The 19,256-nt window shown below is 36.1% G+C and overlaps 1 protein-coding gene across 2 annotated transcripts in view; it reads right to left on the bottom strand.

The window, feature by feature from the left end:
• Positions 1 to 19,256, bottom strand: part of LOC6040606 (roquin-1) — an 80,809-nt gene extending 61,553 nt beyond the window's left edge. The window contains exon 1 of one of the 2 annotated variants that reach the window (XM_038261874.1): positions 19,133 to 19,256. The gene's annotated coding sequence lies outside the window, so the exon portion shown is untranslated. Of the gene's footprint in view, positions 1 to 12,844; positions 13,215 to 19,132 lie in introns of those variants that run through there. The other variant, XM_038261875.1, reaches the window with a different exon arrangement.

The raw sequence follows: 19,256 nt of genomic DNA, 5'->3' as shown, positions 1-19,256 counted from the left end.
ATTAAATTTGTAATCGAAAATGACTTTATTTTTTAATAAAGTTCACCGTTTTAAAGTTATAGGAATTTCAAGGTGAAATAAAGCAAAAAATTATCAGTCTTTAAAAATATTTTATGAAAATGCCTCGGTTTTTGTTTTAAACTAGAAAAATTTCCTGACCGATTCTTAGCGAAGCTACACCAAAATGTCACATTTTTCAATTTTCAATGTGATTTTTAATATGAAAAAAATCATTTTTATTATGATGCAATAATTGCAATGTGCTTTAAATGCGTTTTCTTACCTTAAAAGCCAAGAATATTGACCAAATGTGGTCTGCAAGCCATTGAACGGGAGAGGAGTTTTTTCATAAATCTGCTCCTTTCGTTGTCCCGTCACGAAAAGAAATGGCTGGCAAAAACACAAATTTCAACCAATTCTTTCAGTTCAAGGAGCAAAAGATTCGTTTTTTAATTTGTGATAATGTGTAGAAGAGCAAAAGTTTTTAAAAATCAAACTGGCAAAACTGTAGCGATTTTTGTAGTGTGCCTTTTAAAAGTCCAGTTTTACGATGTTGTCCCGTCACGCTACATTTTTATTTCAGGGGAAGCACAGGTACTATATGGTTCATTCTGCATGATATTTCTTTGTAGGAAAATCAATTATCTTTCCAAATGTGTAATAACATTGGGGGGTTTCTTCTTTTATTTTGCCACTACAGCCAAAACGCTGAAAAAAACTTGGGATTTTTTTTAAAAGGAGCCGAAGAATCGGTCTCCTACAATTTTTCTTTAATGACTCTGTTTGATCGAATTTCTGGGTACTGATATACTGCCTCTGAAAACTTACAGCTAGCATTCATTTTTCAACTCGCGATATCTCGGATACTATTGGTTCGATTTTCAACGTTAGAAAAATAACTTTTGTGAATTTCTCTGCTCTTTTCTATAAAAATAGTCTCGAAGTTAAAACATGTGTGAGTGTTTTAAGCACTTTCAAAAGCTGCTTTTGATATAAAAATTTCGAAATATTTTTTTAATAAAAGGAGTCAACAATTTAAAAGAAAACCTTTTTTTTTTTTTCATTGAAAATCGAACGAATAGTTTCCGAGATAACGCGAGTTTGAAAATGAGGGTTAATTGACACTGAGCAAAAACATTTTTTTTAACAAAATTTAAGCTTTCGTGAATTTTTTTTTATCAGGTCTAACACTTTACAAGGGACAAATATTATTACGCCTTTTAAAATGATAGTCTTTATTCCAAAATTTTCATAAAAATAATCCCGGTAAGATCAGAAAATTTTACAAATGTTCATTTTTTAACATTTGAAATTTGAACAATAGTTGTTGATATTTTGGCATTAAAAAATGGTGGGCTGTTTGGGTGAAACTTTGAAATCTTCACTTTTCCTGTTTGTTTTTCTTTTATCCACTGTATCTCAGAAACCTAAGGTCTTATCTACAATGTTTCTTAACATTCCAACGCCCAAGGCTCCAAAAAAGTTGGAACGGTAACTTAAACTTGCTGGTTCTCGGGCATAACTCAACCAATCAAGACGATTCTTTTTTCCAATCATTGGTTAGGATGTCTAGATGATCCTAGAACTTTGCAGAACTCAATTTGATCAAATCTGTAATTTTTGCGATCAAAAACATCGTTCCAACTTTTTTTTTCGCGTGTAAAAAAAAAATCGCCAAAAATTCCGCGGAGGCAGTCTTTCTGAAAAAGTTGGAACGATGTTTTTGGTCGCAGAAATTACAGATTTGATCAAATCAGGTTCTGCAAAATTTCAGGATCATCTAAACATTCTTACAAATCCCTGGAAACAAGAATCGTCCCGATTTGGACATGCGTTGGGCGTTCCAGTGTTAAGCGATATTTCAGGGGGGGTTTTTTAATGGTCACTTATGTGCACTTTGCCGGGACCGTGGTGTAGGGGTAAGCGTGGTTGCCTCTCACCCAGTCGGCCTGGGTTCGATCCCAGAAGGTCCTGGTGGCAAATTTTGAGACGAGATTCGTCTGATCACGCCTTCTGTCGGATGGGGAAGTAAATGTTGGTCCCGGTCTAACCTAGAGGTTAGGTCGTTAGCTCAGTCCAGGTGTTGGAGTCGTCTCCCTGGGTCCTGTCTCGGTGGAGTCGCTGGTAGGCAGTTGGACTAACAATCCAATGGTCGTCAGTTCGAATCCCGGGATGGATGGAAGCTTAGGTGTAAAAAGAGGTTTGCAATTGCCTCAACAATCAAACCTTCGGACACCTTGTAGGAATCTCGCAATCGAGAACGCCAAGGCAATGCTGTAGAGCGAATAATTTGAATTTGATTTTATGTGCACTTTAAAAAAAATCAAAAACTGCAAATTTTTAGTCAAAATCAAATTTAAGTGGCCATATCTAGCAAACTGTGCACTTGATCAACATTTCTAGAGTTTTTTTTTTATTAGGTCCTATAAACATATGAAAGACAATAGTTTAGGTCGATGCAAATATTTAAAAAAGTTTTTGTCCCTCGGCCCTGGCCGAGTTCAAGGGGGGGGGGAGGGGGGGGGGGGTTTATAGAAAAATATAAAAATTTAAATAGCAAGCCATAGTCTTCACATTTAAATGAAAAAAGTGTTTTAAAATGCATTTCACACTAGTTCAGTTGTTTTGCAATCATTAGTTTTCAAAAAATCTTAGATCCGACAAAAACAAAAATTGTATCAAAAAAAAAGATTTTGCATCGAAAATTTTCAAAAAATCTTAAGATTTTTTAACAAACCCAAACATGCTAAAAATTATTTGAAACGCAGAAGAATGTATTTTAATTTGATTTCAGCTGGTTGCACTTGAATTTTCATTGAAATTTTGAAGTTTATTGTTAAAATAATTTTTTTTGCCCCCTGATTTTACGGGCCAATTTTGAAGGGGGGGGGGGGGTGACAAAAACTTTTAAAAATATTTGTACCAGCCTTATTGGTCTTTAAAAAAATACTCTGGATTTCTGTAAAGTACTTTTCGATTGATTTTAACCGAAGCGAAAAATGTTTTTCCGAGATTTTCTATTTTTTCCAAAATAAAAACATTTTTTAAACACATTTAAGACCGATGCAAATATTTTTCAAAGTTTTTGTCCCTCGTCTCTGGCCGGAGTCGATGGGGAGGGCAAAAAAATATATAAAAATTGAAATAACAAGCCCCCACTCCCCCAAGACCTCCTCGGGTTTGTGAGAGCCCATGTCTAAGGTATAGGAAAAGTGCGTGACAGGGGAGAAGGGGGGGGTCTAGAACAAACCCTCATCAATACCTACAACTTAACCGAAGACACCAAATTGATCAAATTATTCATTTAAAATTTACAGAGTTTCGAATATCTCGTACCATTTTTGTATGGACAGCTGCCAAAATTGTATGGAGACTTGTACGGATGAACCAATGACACAAAAAGCTTCTAACAAAAAGGCCAACAAAAAGTTTGAGCCAAATAAAAACAAAACAAATTAACCCTTTCAAGCCTGATGGGTCATATATGACCCAAAAATGAAAATTTTCAAAACTAGCCTATAATTTTCGTATGGTCTTAAGAATCATTTTCACATCATTAGATTAAAAAATATTTTTTTGAAAATTCAGGCTCGAAAGGGTTAAACCTATTTCCGGTTTTGGTAGAGAATTGCTCGTACACGCAGAAAAATAAGGCATATTTGAATCAACAAAACATTTTGTTGATTTGAAAATCAAGATTTTTGTTGAATCAACACTAAACGTCAAAGCAACTTTTTCATAACAAAAAAAGATTTTTGTCGAATTGAGAAAATGAAGGTTTGTTTGAACGCAAAATCGGCGTTGATTATATTCAACAAAAATTTTATTGAATCAAACCTCGTACAGGCTGATTCTACAAAATATTTTTCTGCGTGTATGGACAAGTTTTAAGCAATCGTCTGTTACTCAGTTTAATGATGAAATATCTTCATGAAACTTTCATGAGTGATTGGAAATCATGTTTTGAGTGGATTTTATAAATTTTCTGTAATATGAAATCCTGAAATTTTCTAAATGTTTGTAACCCCTTAGGCAAATTTGTTTTTTGGAACATAAACCATGAGGTTTTCGAAAAATCTAAAAACCTTCAAAGTTTTCAAAAATGGCATAAACCAACATTTTTAACAGGTTGAATCAAATATAAAAACTCAAGTTCGCATAGAAAATCATCTTTGGAATAATTTTATAAAGCCTTTTCTAAACAAGAAGAGTAATCCCACTCTTGGAATTCAAGGTTCTAAATATGTTAAGAACAACTGAGTCTAAAACTAGCAAAAAACTGGGCTTCTATAACAAGCAAGCATATTTATTACATGATTCACTGATATCAGTAAGCTTCAGACAGCTCATAACAGCACAGCATAATGTTGCCAATGGCACCACATTGATTCCAGCTTGACCATATGTGTCGTCGTCGTCGCGGTCTCCACCACGTGGCAACCACACACCACCTTCTGCGCTGGACTGCCAACTAGCCTGAGCACAGCAAACTTTGTATTTACCTTTCCCATTTGCGGAGGGACTCGACTCGACAATATATATCGCCACACCTGACACAGCCAGGGCAAAACACACCAGAACCTGACACTGTCTTGCTGTATAGTTATAGTTACAGAGCAGCATAACACGAAACCGACTTCGTCGGTGTGCAAAAAGTCGCTAGATTCTATTTGCACACTCCAATTTGTCTTATCATCACCACTTTGAATTGCATATGGAAACTTCTCGCCCCCCACCCCTCAACCCCCCCTCAAGAAAAAGTGAAAATGGCCAACAGAGCGACGTTGCACAATAGGAGGAAGTAAAAGGGGTTACCCACTCCGCACTGCCGTAATTAAAATCATTTCCCTTTTTCACTCACACCACCACCGCAACACCACTATTGTGGTGGTCTCTTTCTCTCGCTCAAACTGAGTGTGAGTGTGTGTGTTGTTGCTACCTTATATTTCTGCTCCCATTGCAATGCTAAACTTGCCAACCTCACCGAGACAAAGTGGGGGGCAGGTGGTGTCAGTTTTAATTATTGGACATGCCCTGCTGCAGTTGTTGCAACCATGCTTACTGGGCTGTGCAGTTTCTCGTTTGATGCAGCAAACCCTCCTCCACCCCCCCTAATAGTGCTTTGATAACGGCTTTGGTTCGCCGGACCGCTTATAATAGGGCTTTGATTTGGTTCGATTGTAATTATGATTCAGAGTTTTGCCGGGGCTAAACTTTGCTGGCTCTGGGAACCGATAACTTGGCAGAAGTTAGGATCGAACCCCGACTAAGTCTCTTCTGTTTTCTCATAATCACGATAGTTGATGGTACCTTCCACGAATAAGTAATTACAAACTTCCTTTTGATTGAATGTTCTTATCTGAGAAATTATCTACGAAATCGGTATTTTTTCTTAAATTTTAATTTTTGTATTTTTTAATCCGACTGAAACTTTTTTGGTGCCTTCGGTATGCCCAAAGAAGCCATTTTGCATCATTACTTTGTCCATATAATTTTCCATACAAATTTGACAGCTGGCCATACAAAAATGATGTATGAAAATTCAAAAATCTGTATCTTTTGAAGGATTTTTTTGATCCATTTGGTGTCTTCGGCAAAGTTGTAGATATGGATATGGATATGGACTACACTGAAAAAAAATGATACACCGTAAAAAAAATGTTGGTGATTTTTTATTTAACTTTTTGTCACTAAAACTTGATCGCAAAAATTTTTCAACTTCATTTTTCTATGTAAAATGAAATTTGCAATCGAAAAGTACTTAAGTGAAATTTTGATAAAGTGCACCGTTTTCAAGTTAAATCCATTTTTAGGTGACTTTAGTGCACATGTTTGCCCACCTTTGAAAAACATATTTTTGAAAAGCTGAGAAAATTCTCTATATTTTGCACTTTTGAACTTTGTTGATACGACCCTTAGTTGCTGAGATATTGCCATGCAAGTGTTTGAAAACAGGAAAATTGATGTTTTCTAAGTCTCACCCAAACAACACACCATTTTCTAATGTCGATATCTCAGCAACTAATGGTCCAATTTTTAATGTTGAAATATGAAACATTCGTGAAATTTTCCGATCTTTTCGAACACTATATTTCAATTTTTTTAAACCAAGACTAAAATTTCAAAAGGGCCTAACATTCAATATTACGCCCTTTTAAAATGTTAGTCTTGGTTTAAAAATTTTGAAAATATTTTTTTCGAAAAGATCGGAAAATTTCACGAATGCTTCATATTTTAACATTGAAAATCGGACCATTAGTTGCTAAGATATCGACATTAGAAAATGATGTGTTGTTTGGGTGGGACTTAGAAAACATCAATTTTTCTGTTTTTAAACCTTTGCATGGCAATATCTCAGCAACTAAGGGTCGTATCAACAAAGTTCAAAAGTGCAAAATATAGAGAATTTTCTCAGCTTTTCAAAAATATTTTTTTCAAATGTGGGCAAACATGTGCACTAATTTAAAAAAATGAAAAACTGCGACTATTTTCAAAAAGTCACCTAAAAATGGCTATAACTTGAAAACGGTGCACTTTATCAAAATTTTCACTTAGGATCTTTTTGATTGCAAATTTGATTTTACATCGAAAAATGAAGTTGAAAAATTTTTGCGACCAATTTTTCGATTTTTTGAAAAAAATCAGTATTGATTCAAAAATTCATAACTCGCTCAAAGATTTTTTGCACAACCTGGAAATTTCTGAAAAGTTGGCATTTGATGTCCTCTAAAACATATAAAAAAATAAAAAAAATAAAAATAGTGTTTTTTTGCAAATCAAGTTTTAGTGACAAAAAGTTAAATAAAAAATCACCAAATTTGTTTTACCGTGTATCATTTTTTTTTTCAATGTAGGGGAAATCTACCCTTTCCAATCAAACACCTATCTTCGTCATATGGAGAGTTTGATGCTCGATTAAAGCTCCAAAAATACTATTTGGGCTATAAACTTACCAGCAACAGCACCGCCTCGAGTAAGCACGCAAATGTATGCCACTTACTGGCCAAAAAGATCACATTTAATGCACTTTTGATCATAATTTGTATTTTGCGAGACCACTTCTCATCATTTTGTTGGCACACACAGTGACACACACGAGAATCCCTCAAACGCTTAATGAATATCGCCAAAATTAACTTTTCACTTTCGCTTACTTTTTCACGGCGCTTAAGATATGAAATTGCTTCCAACTACCGGCAACATGTTCTTTTGATCATTAGTAAGGCACTCACTTGAAGAATAATCCCGAAAAATGTTATAAATTAGCAAGCGCCATCAAAAAAACAAACGCTCCAAGTCGTTTGACGTTTCAATTTTCACTTTGCATTCTAATCGAAGGCTGAAGAAAACCGAGCGAGAGACGAAGGCAAAAAGAACAAAGGCTGGCCGTCAACACCACAAGCAGCACAGCCAGCGATGCCAGGAAACTTTCCCTATAAATGCCACTTTTCGTGAGTGTTCGTTTGAACTGTCAGCGCAAATGGCAACACTCGACAGAGTGTTGGAAGAAAAAAGAACTAAGCCGATATTAGAAAAATGGGCGTGGCCCAATGCTTGGTAAAGAAATAGAATAACTTTTAGTGAAAGTGAAAATAAACAGAAATGTTCACAAAAACTTGCTCTACTCGTTGGTGTACTTGGTTTTAGTAAAATTCAAGGGAGACTCTAGATTATCCAGCATCATTCAAACACGACCGCTTATTAGGATTAAAATGGGTAGATTTCCCCTAGTCCATATCCATACCTACAACTTTGCCGAAGACACCAAATCGATCAAAAAATTCCTTCAAAAGATACAGATTTTTTAATTTTCATACATCATTTTTGTATGGCCAGCTGCCAAATTTGTATGGAAAATTATATGGACAAACTAATGATGCAAAATGGCTTCTTTAGGCATACCGAAGGCACCAATAAAGTTTCAGTCGGATTAAAAAATACAAAAAAGATCGAATGACCGAAATCTGAGAGAACTACTCATCTGACATAGATTTTTTTATCAATACAATCTCTAAAAGCTTTGAAATTCTAAATTTAAGAAGAAATCTAACCAAAATCAAACAAGTTCAAATCCAAATTACCAACAGGTCCAACGTAATCGCGTAATTCCGCACCACTATCAGTAGATGCAATGTAAACAGAACCATTATTAAAGGCCACACTACGAACCACGCGATCTGGAAAGATTTGCCGGAGAAGCGAACCTTCTCAAGGGGCTTTCCCCCCTTAGAAACTCGAACACACACACACACACACACACACGTGCCTGCAAAGACGTATCAAATTCCGTTCGTTGCGAAGCAATTGTTCGATGAATGCATTATTCACCAGAACTTTCTCTCCTATTTCCACGAATAAAGGATATTATTCGCGCGCCCACCCGGGGAAAACCGGAAAATTTTCCGGCACGCGCCCCTGTCGGTATTCCGTGCAGAGTAACAAAAGTGTCTCCTTTTTATACCATTGTGCTGTTGGCAGATCTTTTTCTTGCGAAAACTGTTCACACACACACACGTCGACGCGTTGAATATTTTATTTCAATCAACTTTTTGCACGTATGAATATTAACAGAACGGAAATGGGCGATCTCCAGTGCAGGTATTTCGCTTTTTTTGCTGCTTTAAAAATTGTGTAGGTTTGTTACTGGATGAGCAAATAGCGGATTTCAATCAAAACAATGTAAATGGGCCAAAACCGAAGTGTAAATAAACAGTTTATCCTGCTTACGTCAGTGGATGTTTACATTTGGAACGAGCAGGACAGACTCTTTGTTTACACTTCGGCATTGGTCCATTTACATTATGTTGCTTGATTTTATTTCAAGTTTAAGCTTATCAATCACTTGCCATGGATCGTTTATGTCGAAACTTTTGACAAATTGTAAATTTTTCCTTTTGCATTTCAAACAGTCTCTCATGCTCATGCTCATTTTTCCTTGTGCATTTCAAAAAGGTGAGCAATCTCTACGAAATCAACCGATTTGGACGATTCGTATATGTTGTATTTTTTTTTATTTGGCTCAAACTTTTTGGGGGCCTTTCCTTCACCAAAGAAGCCATCTTGTGTCATTGGTTCACCCATATCAGTTTCCATACAATTTTGACAGCATTTCATACAAAAATGGTGAGTAAATATTCGAAAATCTGTAACTTTCAAAGGAATTTTCTGATCGATTTAGTGCCTTGGGCAAAGTTGTAGGTATTGATGAGGACTATCCAGAAATTTTCTTTTTTTCACAAAATAAACAATTTCCCAACATCCGTTTTTTTTTTATTTTTGTATATGTATCACGGGACAAAAAAGCCACTTTTAAGCCATTGCACAGTGGTCCAAAACAGAAATGTAGTGTGACAAAATTGATAGCGGCTAAACGTTAAGATTTAGAGTTTTGGTGTCTTCGGGACAAATGATCAGGGTCAATAAAGGCATCTTTTGGTATGGTGGACATTAGGGTGGTCCAAATTTTAGGATGGTTCAGAATTTTTATTTTAGCGAGATGACGAGATAGCGCTTTGGTGTCTTCAAAAAAGTTGTAGGGAACACCAATCTGAGCAACTTTGTTGAAGAGCACAAAGCTCTATCTTCAAACGGGAAGTTTCTAGAGCCATTTTGGTAATTTAGGTTGAGGTGTTTATGAAAAATGAGTTTTTTTTTTTGAATTTATTAACTCAGGCTTATGTCTTAGCGAGTGGATGTCTTTCAAGACATTTGTAGCGCTGATCAAAACACACATTTATCTTCCAAGAGAGCGAAACTCGGACCTTTTAAACGAAAGTTATAGAAAAAATATGACGAAAAAGACGCCATTTTGAAATAAGAATAACTTGAAAAGGTGGTGGAGTTTGACTTCGCTCTTGAAAGCATCTGAAGGTACACTTTCTAGAGTACATATGCTGAAAAGATGGAGGTCTTTTTTGCTTAACTCATTTAATCTAAATTTGATAATGAGCATTTTTGAATCGATTTTTGCTCATAACTTTTGATAGAATTGACCAGAATTCGCTTTTTCAAGAATAAACATGTTTTTTTTGACAAGCTCTGAAATTGTCTAGAAGGGCCCAAAAATGTACAAAATGATGTAGTGATTGTAAAAGAAGAAACAAGTTTTAATGAAATATTTCAGGAATACATTTTATTATTTGGTTGATTCCTGAAATATTTCAGCTGTCCTACATAGTTTTCATGACTCTTAAAAATGTTTTTCTCGAAAAGTTAAAAAAAAATCAATAAAATTGCCTAAGAGAAATTGGATTGGACCTCTGTTTGCTGAAATACTGCGAATAAAAGAAAAAAAGTCCGATTTTCAATGCTGAAAATTAAACATTTTTGAAATTTTCGGATTTTTTCGAAAACAATATTTTTAAAATATTGGAACCAAGACTAATATTGAATGTTTTGCAAACAACATGGCGGAGCAGGCAAACTGCCAAGCGTCAAAAAGATGCGTGTCTTATCTAGTTTGTTTGTTTGTCATATTTTAATACCTCCTTTACCAATCAAGAGGTTACTGGTTCGATGCTCGTATACTCCAATAAATAGCCAGGTTTAACTGACATTTCTAAAAAAATTAATTCCCTTGAAACATTGCAAATTTCATAATTTGGTTGCAAATTCCAATTCCAAATACTCGACAGTTTTTTTTTTAATAAATTTTCATACATTTATTTTTAAATTTTTTATTTATCAAATGAGAAACTTTTCATTTTCAATTTTAATTCTGGGGTAACAGATTGGGAAAAAGACAAAAATATTTGGAAATATGCTTATAATCCTAAGATATTTTGCATTTTTTTTTACAGTTGCATCGAATTTACAACACTATTTTCAACTACTTCTTGGCTTTTTTGCCTTTTTACAGACCAAAACGTGAACATTCGGGTATATTTGGGAAAATAATTAATCACTATTTTTACAAGCTGGCACTACCGACAAAAAAAACATTTTTGATGAAACAAAAAATGTTTATGAGTCATTTGGGCCTTTTTCGGAACTTTTTTTTTCAATACATTTGTTCATGATCTACCCAACATTTTTTTTTTATTTCAGAACTTGACATAAACAGAAAAAGAAAAACAATATAAACCCATGTAGAGGAAGTTTGGCAGGTTAACCCTCTACTGCCCAATTTTTTTTTCGAAAATATTTATTTTTCCCGACCTCCTAATCATTTTGAGCAACTTTTGTTCTGCGAAAAACTTTACTTCTCTTGTTTTATGTTTTTCTTGTTTCATTTTTAGTATTTTAATTTGCATTTATCTTATTTAGTTTATGTATGTTTTTGGTAGTATTTGACCTACTCTACCACCTTATATAATTACATTTCGCCTATCTAATTTTTTCATGTTTTTACAGTCACTTTTTCAATTTTTTGCATGTTTTTCACATTTTCTGCTATAGAATCGCACCATCATTATTCAAATTGCAAAAAAATGCGTAGAGGTATTTAATTAGAATATGATTTTTTGATTCGCTTGGAGACGGTGATTTTAACGCATTAATAATTGAAACTAGAACCATTTCCACCTGAACCAAATTCTCACCACCATGACAGCCACCATTACAGGGCTGAATTGTGTGGGTCTTCTAAGCCTAAATTTAAATTATGGATTGGATGAATACTCGAGCAACCCAAGCCATTTCCCTGTGATTTTGTATGGGGAAAGAAACTTTTTCAGTTGAGGCCATTTTTTTAAAGAATTTTAGCCATTTTTACGATCAATGCCAACATCATAGGCGTAATAGGCAAACTTCTTGCGATAAATATGGTAAATAAATTGCAGTTTTGAACATTCTGCAGCTCTGTATAGGCTTTCCACAATAAAACATCTGCCCAACAAAAGAAAGAGACGTCGGTTTTCAACGCGTGTTTGTCAATCATAATGAAATCTGAAACTGAGATTTGTATACAAAGTTTTCAGTGCACTTCACTTCAATACTATCCTAAAAAAATGAGAACTATTTTAATAATTTTAGGATTTAAGTAGTAAAAAAAAATGTAATTGGGTTTCAGATTTTATCAGAACCAAATCCACTGAATCCCTTAAGCCACATCATTCCAAAACCGGTACATTCACGTCGTCGTGACCAACCCCGGTGGGGACACCACTTCCAATCCATGCCATTATTACGCACCACAAGCCATTCATTTCTTGCTCGCAGCGCGTATGTGTCAAACCTTTTTCCCAGTGCGTGGCAGTCGCCGCCCCACCAGCTGCTGCTGCTGGTCTGCTGGCCGCCCCAAACTCTCAGCGCTTAGCCGAGCTCGTCGCCGCCGCCGAGAATATTGTCTACGTGTAAGCGAAACCTGCTGCTGCTGATCTTACTGCCGTCTGGCCAGACGGACTCTCGATCGAGCGAGAGAGACCTGCAACTAGCCTGGTTGGTGGGTCTACCGTTCGGATTCCGGGATGTTCCGGGCCCGGTTCCGGTAGTTTTCCTCCAACTTATGGACAGTCGTCGTCGTAAGGGGGAAGGGACACATTTGTCGAGCTGCCAACTCCGCCAACCCGGATTTCGGAAGTCGTGAATCACTCTTTTTTCCCCCCCTTCAGAGTGCTCGCCGTGTCGTTTTCTTTTTCTTTATGCACACGCACCACTGCCGTGATTTTCTTCCTTTCCTGAATCACATACACTCGATTTTTTGCCCATTTTGGTGAGGTGCTGGGGCCAATCTCCTTCTCCACCACCACCACCTCTCTGTGGCCCCTTTTCCCCGCCCAGAAGGGGACACTTTTGCTCGACCAACCACCCAACCTGGTAGAACCTGTGACCTCTCGGGAACAACCCGGAGAACCTCGAACCAAAAAGGACACCTCTAGAACCGAAAGGAACTCCGTTTTTTCACCTTGAACAGCAATTTTAAAAAACATTACACATTTCCTAATTGGCGCAAGGCAGCGAAAGAGCGACTTTTTTTTCCTTCGATGTCTTTTTTTCAAGACATTTTTCGCTGCTTCCTCTTCTTTTTGCTTGCTTGATTCACTGACCGAACCGACCGCGACGGACCAAGAGACACACGGACACACACACACGACGACGACGGCTGCTGATGACGGGACACGGGTTCGCACTTTTGCCTTTAAAATTGGCTCGCTGGCTGCTGCTGCTATTTTGCGCTTTTGTGATGGCCCTTCTTTTCTGCGCTGCTGGTTGGCAGTGACTGACTGAAACTGTCTGTGCCTGTGAATGACACAGACGTTTGACGTTTCGCGAACTGACCACCACCACCACTATACGAAGCACCGACGAACGAAAACCACCCCACGAGAGAGAGCGAGAGAGAGTTTGTGGAGAGGAGAGCGAAGTTTTGACTTTTTGTCTTGGAGTTTGACGTCTTTGACGTGTGCGATTTTCTTGCGAGGCAGGGTTGCCAAACAGGGGATAAAAAACTATTGTTAAAACAAGTAAATCGAATAACTAGAAAATTATTGTCGCCGCGGCACTAAACCGAATTGAGCGAGTTTAACTCTCGCGACGATTTTCTGTCGCGAAATATCTGTCAAGCTGTTTTGAATCAGTGTGTTAGCTTTTTTTGTTTTGATTGCTTGGTTTCGCTTGAGTCGTTGAAAAAAAATTGTGGAGTTGTGGAGAAAAGTGGGACAATTATGTTTAATTAGTGATTAAAATCTTATGTTCCGGTACATTAGGGGTTCAAACTAGCATCCGAATTGTTTTCGTTGGGTCATGTGATTATTTTGAGTTTGTTCCCAGCTTTAGGAGGACACACAGAATATCAAAAGTTTTGGTCACAATCTTGGGCTGGTTTGCTATCTGGCCTAAACAAAATTACCGAGTGACCGTCAATCTGGTCCGTTAGTCCCATCACGTGTTGATCCTCAGACACTCAGAAAAGAAACAACCCAAAATTGCTTCGCGAGATGAAACACACTCGCGCTGTTATTTCGATTTATTTCCGAAATCACAATAATCAATTGTGAATTTAAACAATGTGTAGAATTACCGTAAGCTTCACGAATTAAGTTTTTTATCAAGTAGGTACACTCAACCCCCAGTCAAAGTCAAACTAAAAAGTGACGAAATGTCACTTTTTACACGGCGCTCACGCACACTATCAAAATAAACGTTTGGTAGGGTGAGTGAACTTCATTTAAAAAGTGACCCCGTTCGTTTGACAACAGTTGGTGTCAAACCATCGGGGTTTGAGTGTACTTAACCAATTTTTTTCAGCGTAAGAATCCTGTAAAAAAGTAAAAAAAATAAGCTGACGTTTGATTGTTTGACATTATTCAATTTAATCGCAAATTAAACGCGTTTAAACTGAGAACTTCACATACTCTTCTCAATACATAAAGATTAAAATCTTTTGAAATTTTACGGAAAATGAGGCTTCATCGAGGAACCAAACAGTGCCAGCTAGTGCTAGCTGGAATTTTTTTTCGTAGCATATGAATTCTGTTTAGCTGGAAATTTGTTCAAACGCAATATAGTTAAGCATCCTGCGTGAAGTTTTTTTTAAAGAATTTATGACCACACATTTGAAAACGTTACGGGAATGTTGGGAAAGTTACGCTAGAACTCATAAAATGAAGTTTCAGCGTGTCTAAAACAAAGTATTTAAAATTGTTTTCAATCTTCCTATCTGGACAAGATCAAGTTTATACAGTCCACATTCGATTATCCAAAGTTTTCGGAAAAAATTCACATCGGGTAATCGAATAATTGTTATGTCCATGATCCGATTGTCCACTGATGAACTGACGTGCCACTCCATAACGATTTTTGAAAAGATTTATGTGAAAAAATAATTCTGGAAATAGTTTTAAAGTTTTTCATAATATTTTTTTTAGTTGAGAAAAACAAAATTTCTAGAGTTTGTTTTTGAATAGGACGTCATCCATAAAGTACGTCACGCTCTAGGGGGGAGGGGGTTGTCGCAAGCGTTACAAAAAGTGACAAGGGGGAGAAGGGGGGGGGGTGTGCGTGAGACTGTGACGTCACGCTAGACTATTTCTGGAATACTGACAATTCAGTCTTAAAAAAAAAGCTAATTAAGTTAACTAAACGACTTGAGTTAACTAAACGACTTGATATAAAGTGTTTGCTAACAAGTTAACGTGCCCAATAAAACAACAAATCAAATTTTTTTTTTCAAACTTAGTATAAACGTTTATATAACTATGAAAATTCCTTTAAAAAGTTATCGAAACTTAATTTTGCAAACATTTAATAATTAAAAGAGTTAATAATTATTATTCATCTTAGTGTCAAAATTGGAGGGAGCGGTCGTGGCTGAATGGTTACGATGTTCGCTTTATAAGCGATTGGTCCTGGGTTCGATACCCATCTGCTCCCAACGAGAAAGTTCTGGACTCATTAAAATTTGAAATACATGTAAAACTTGAAGCTCACGGCAGGGTTCTATCCCCTGTCCTTAGGATTGGAAAGCAAAATGCTATCCACTTTACCGTGGAGCATTGGTAGCTTGAGGAGGACTTAAACTGATATAGTTGAATCCAAGCATCGGACAAAGAATCAAATTGAATGCAAGTTGAATATCAAAACTAAAACAAGATTGCATGCAATATTTGCAAGCGCAGTTGAAATTGAATCTAAAAATACCTCGCTAAAATAGCCTGGGCGACTGATTGAATTCATCCAATAAGAGATGAGAAGAATTGAAAAGCTTTCCCATTAGAAATAAGAACACACGAAGAATTCAAACAACAATGCAAAACGGTCGTTACCACTCGCCTAGGATGGCTCCTCAGACCATTCACCTTCTCAAAAACCGTCCAACTCCAAGCGAAACATACTTGAGGATACCGTGGAGATTTTCCCTTAATACTCTGAAAAAAGTGGAGCATCAACACTTCCCGTCTTCCAAATCCCTTTCCTTGACCATGGTGCGCGGTGGAGATAGGAGCGGCCGGCAATGGACGGCTGCCATGGTGGTGAGAATCTGGTTCAGGTGGAATTGATTCTATTCCCAATTATCGATTCCTAGGCAACTTGGGCATCACATTACATGGCGAAAATCCAGTCTGCAATCCGCTAAAATCACCGTCTTTTAACGAAGCGAAGCGATTATTCATCTAAGTGTTAAAAATCATGGATCTAAGTAATTCCATCAATATTATGAATTTTAATGCTCGCTCTTTAAAAGCGAAAGAAAATGAATTTTTCAACTTTTTACGAGTTCATAACGTGCATGTTGCTGTTATAACCGAAACATTTTTAAAAACTGGCACTTATTTGAAAAGTGATCCAGATTATAAAGTTATAACCAATAACAGAATGAATCGAAATGGCGGTGGAGTTGCAATAGTTATCCACCGTAGTATGACTTATAGTACGTTACGTGACTTTAAGTTAAAAGTTATTGAAAGTTTGGGCATTGAACTTGAAACTTCTTTTGGGAAAATTATGATTGCAGCTGCATATTTGCCTTTCCAATGCACTGGGGAAAATAAAAATTATTTCAAAGGGGATTTGAATAAACTTACTCGGCATAGACCTCGATTTTTGATCATCGGTGATTTTAATGCCAAACACCAATCTTGGAATAATTCAAAAGTAAATTCCAATGGTAAAATTCTATTCAGAGATTGCACTTCTGGTCTTTATTCGGTTTTATACCCGAATGGGCCAACTTGCTTTTCTTCTGTTAGAAATCCATCAACAATTGATTTGGTTTTGACAAATCAAAGTCAGTATTGTGGTCCTTTAGTGACTCATGCTGATTTTGATTCTGATCATCTTCCAGTAACTTTTTCACTTTCTCATGAAGCAGTTACCAGACCCAATAGTTCTGTGTTTAATTACCACAAAGCTAATTGGGACAGGTATCAGCATCATATTGAGAACAATTTAAATCATGATTTTGTTTTAGAAACCAAAGCTGATATTGATTCAGCCTTGGAATCTTTAACTAATGCAATTTTGGATGCTAGGAATATTGCTATTCCTAAAGTCCAAGTCAAATTTGATTCTCCTATTATTGATGACGATCTTCAGCTTCTGATTCGTCTGAAAAATGTTCGCCGAAGACAGTATCAACGTTCTCGTGATCCTGCACTGAAGCGAATTCAAAAAGATTTACAAAAGGTTATTGACCACAGATTCACTCTCCTGCGAAATGAAAAGTTCGCAAGAGATGTCGAACAAATTAAACCTTATTCCAAACCTTTTTGGAAACTTTCAAAGGTTCTTAAGAAACCTCAAAACCAATCCCTTCTTTAAAAGATGGTGATAATATTCTATTAACTAATGGGGAGAAAGCTCAAAAACTTGCTCAGCAGTTTGAGAGTGCCCATAATTTCAACTTAAATGTTTTGAGTCCTATTGAAGATCAAATTTCAATAGAATTTCAGAATATTGTTGAACAAGAATTTTCATCAGATGAAGTTTTTAATACGGATCTGAATGAAATAAAATCTATTATCAAAAAATTTAAAAATATGAAAGCCCCTGGTGAGGATGGCATTTTTTACATTTTAATTAAAAAATTACCAGAAGCAACTTTAAGTAGCTTGGTCAAAATTTGCAACAAATGTTTTGATTTGGCATATTTTCCCAGTAGTTGGAAAAATGCCAAAGTAGTTCCGATTTTGAAACCGGACAAAATCCTGCCGAAGCTTCAAGCTATCGGCCCATTAGTTTGCTTTCATCTATTAGTAAATTATTCGAAAGAATAATTCTTAATAGAATGATGACGCACATTAATGAAAATTCAATTTTCGCTGATGAGCAGTTTGGATTTCGCCTTGGGCATTCAACTACTCATCAGTTGTTGAGAGTTTCAAATTTAATTCGAAGCAACAAATCTGAGGGCTATTCTACTGGCGCTGCTCTTCTAGACATAGAAAAAGCATTTGACAGTGTTTGGCATAAAGGTTTGATTGCGAAATTGAAAAGGTTTAATTTTCCGATTTATATCGTGAAAATTATTCAAAATTATTTGACGGATCGTACTCTGCAGGTATGTTATCAGAACAGCAAATCTGATCAACTACCTGTACGTGCTGGCGTCCCTCAAGGAAGCATTTTGGGTCCAATTTTATACAATATTTTTACTTCTGACTTGCCTGATTTGCCCCCAGGATGTCAGAAATCACTTTTTGCTGATGATACAAGCATCTCCGCCAAAGGTAGAAGCCTTCGTGTCATCACAAGAAGATTACAAAAAAGCTTGGATATTTTCAATTCTTATTTGAAAGAATGGAAAATTACTCCAAATGCTGCAAAAACTCAACTTATTATTTTCCCTCACAAACCAAGGGCTGATTTTCTTAAACCAAAAAGTCATCACATTATAAAGATGAATGAGGTAAATTTAAAGTGGGAGGATCAAGTGAAATATCTTGGACTTGCTTTTGACAAAAACCTTACTTACAAGGATCACATTGAAAGTATCCAGGTTAAATGTAACAAATATATTAAATGTTTGTATCCACTTATAAACAGGAATTCTAGACTTTGTCTCAAGAATAAACTGTTAATTTATAAACAAATTTTCAGACCTGCCATGCTTTATGCTGTGCCGATCTGGACAAGCTGTTGCTTAACCAGGAAGAAAAAACTTCAGAGGATTCAGAACAAAATTCTGAAAATGATTCTGAAACTTCCTCCCTGGTTCAGCACCAGTGAACTTCATCAATTAGCCGAAGTTGACACTTTGGATGTTATGTCCAATAAGATAATTGATGCATTTCGACAAAAATCATTGCAGTCTTCAGCTGCTTTGATCCGCTCTTTATATAGTTTATAAGTTAGTTTTAAGGTATCCCTTTTCCCTTTTGTACATGTAGGACCTCCTACATTTGAAATCACGGAATAGCGAAAGCTAAATATTTTATGAATAAATGAAAGTTGCTAGTATTTAAAATTGAGGTGAAAAGTCATCGATTGTGATTGGACACTCAATAATATTTGAACTGAATGAATGTACATGGAAAAGAAAAACTGAATAAATATAAATTAAAAAAAAAAAAAAAAAAAAAAAATCTAAGTGTTAAAATTCTTCCAAAGAATTTCCAAATAAACATTTTGGAGCCGTTCTAGGGTTCTTTATAACGATAGAACTGATTTTTCGTTGATATTTCGTACAGTACATCGTTATTGAAATGTGCCTTTGTTTCCTAAGAAAATAGAAAAATAAAAATATTGTACCTACCTCAACGCAACATGATTTTCTTCCGGATTCCGCCGTACTGGCAACTGTGCTGGCTGCTACGAGTGCGTTTTGCGTAAATGTCGTCAGAAGAGTCGATGCGAGAGAATTTCCTTAATCAAGAGAT

Source organism: Culex quinquefasciatus, chromosome 3 (assembly GCF_015732765.1).
Source record: "Culex quinquefasciatus strain JHB chromosome 3, VPISU_Cqui_1.0_pri_paternal, whole genome shotgun sequence".
NCBI classification, from domain to species: domain Eukaryota; kingdom Metazoa; phylum Arthropoda; class Insecta; order Diptera; family Culicidae; genus Culex; species Culex quinquefasciatus.
Note: the sequence above shows the minus strand (reverse complement) of the source record. Positions and strands in the feature narration are given on the sequence as shown.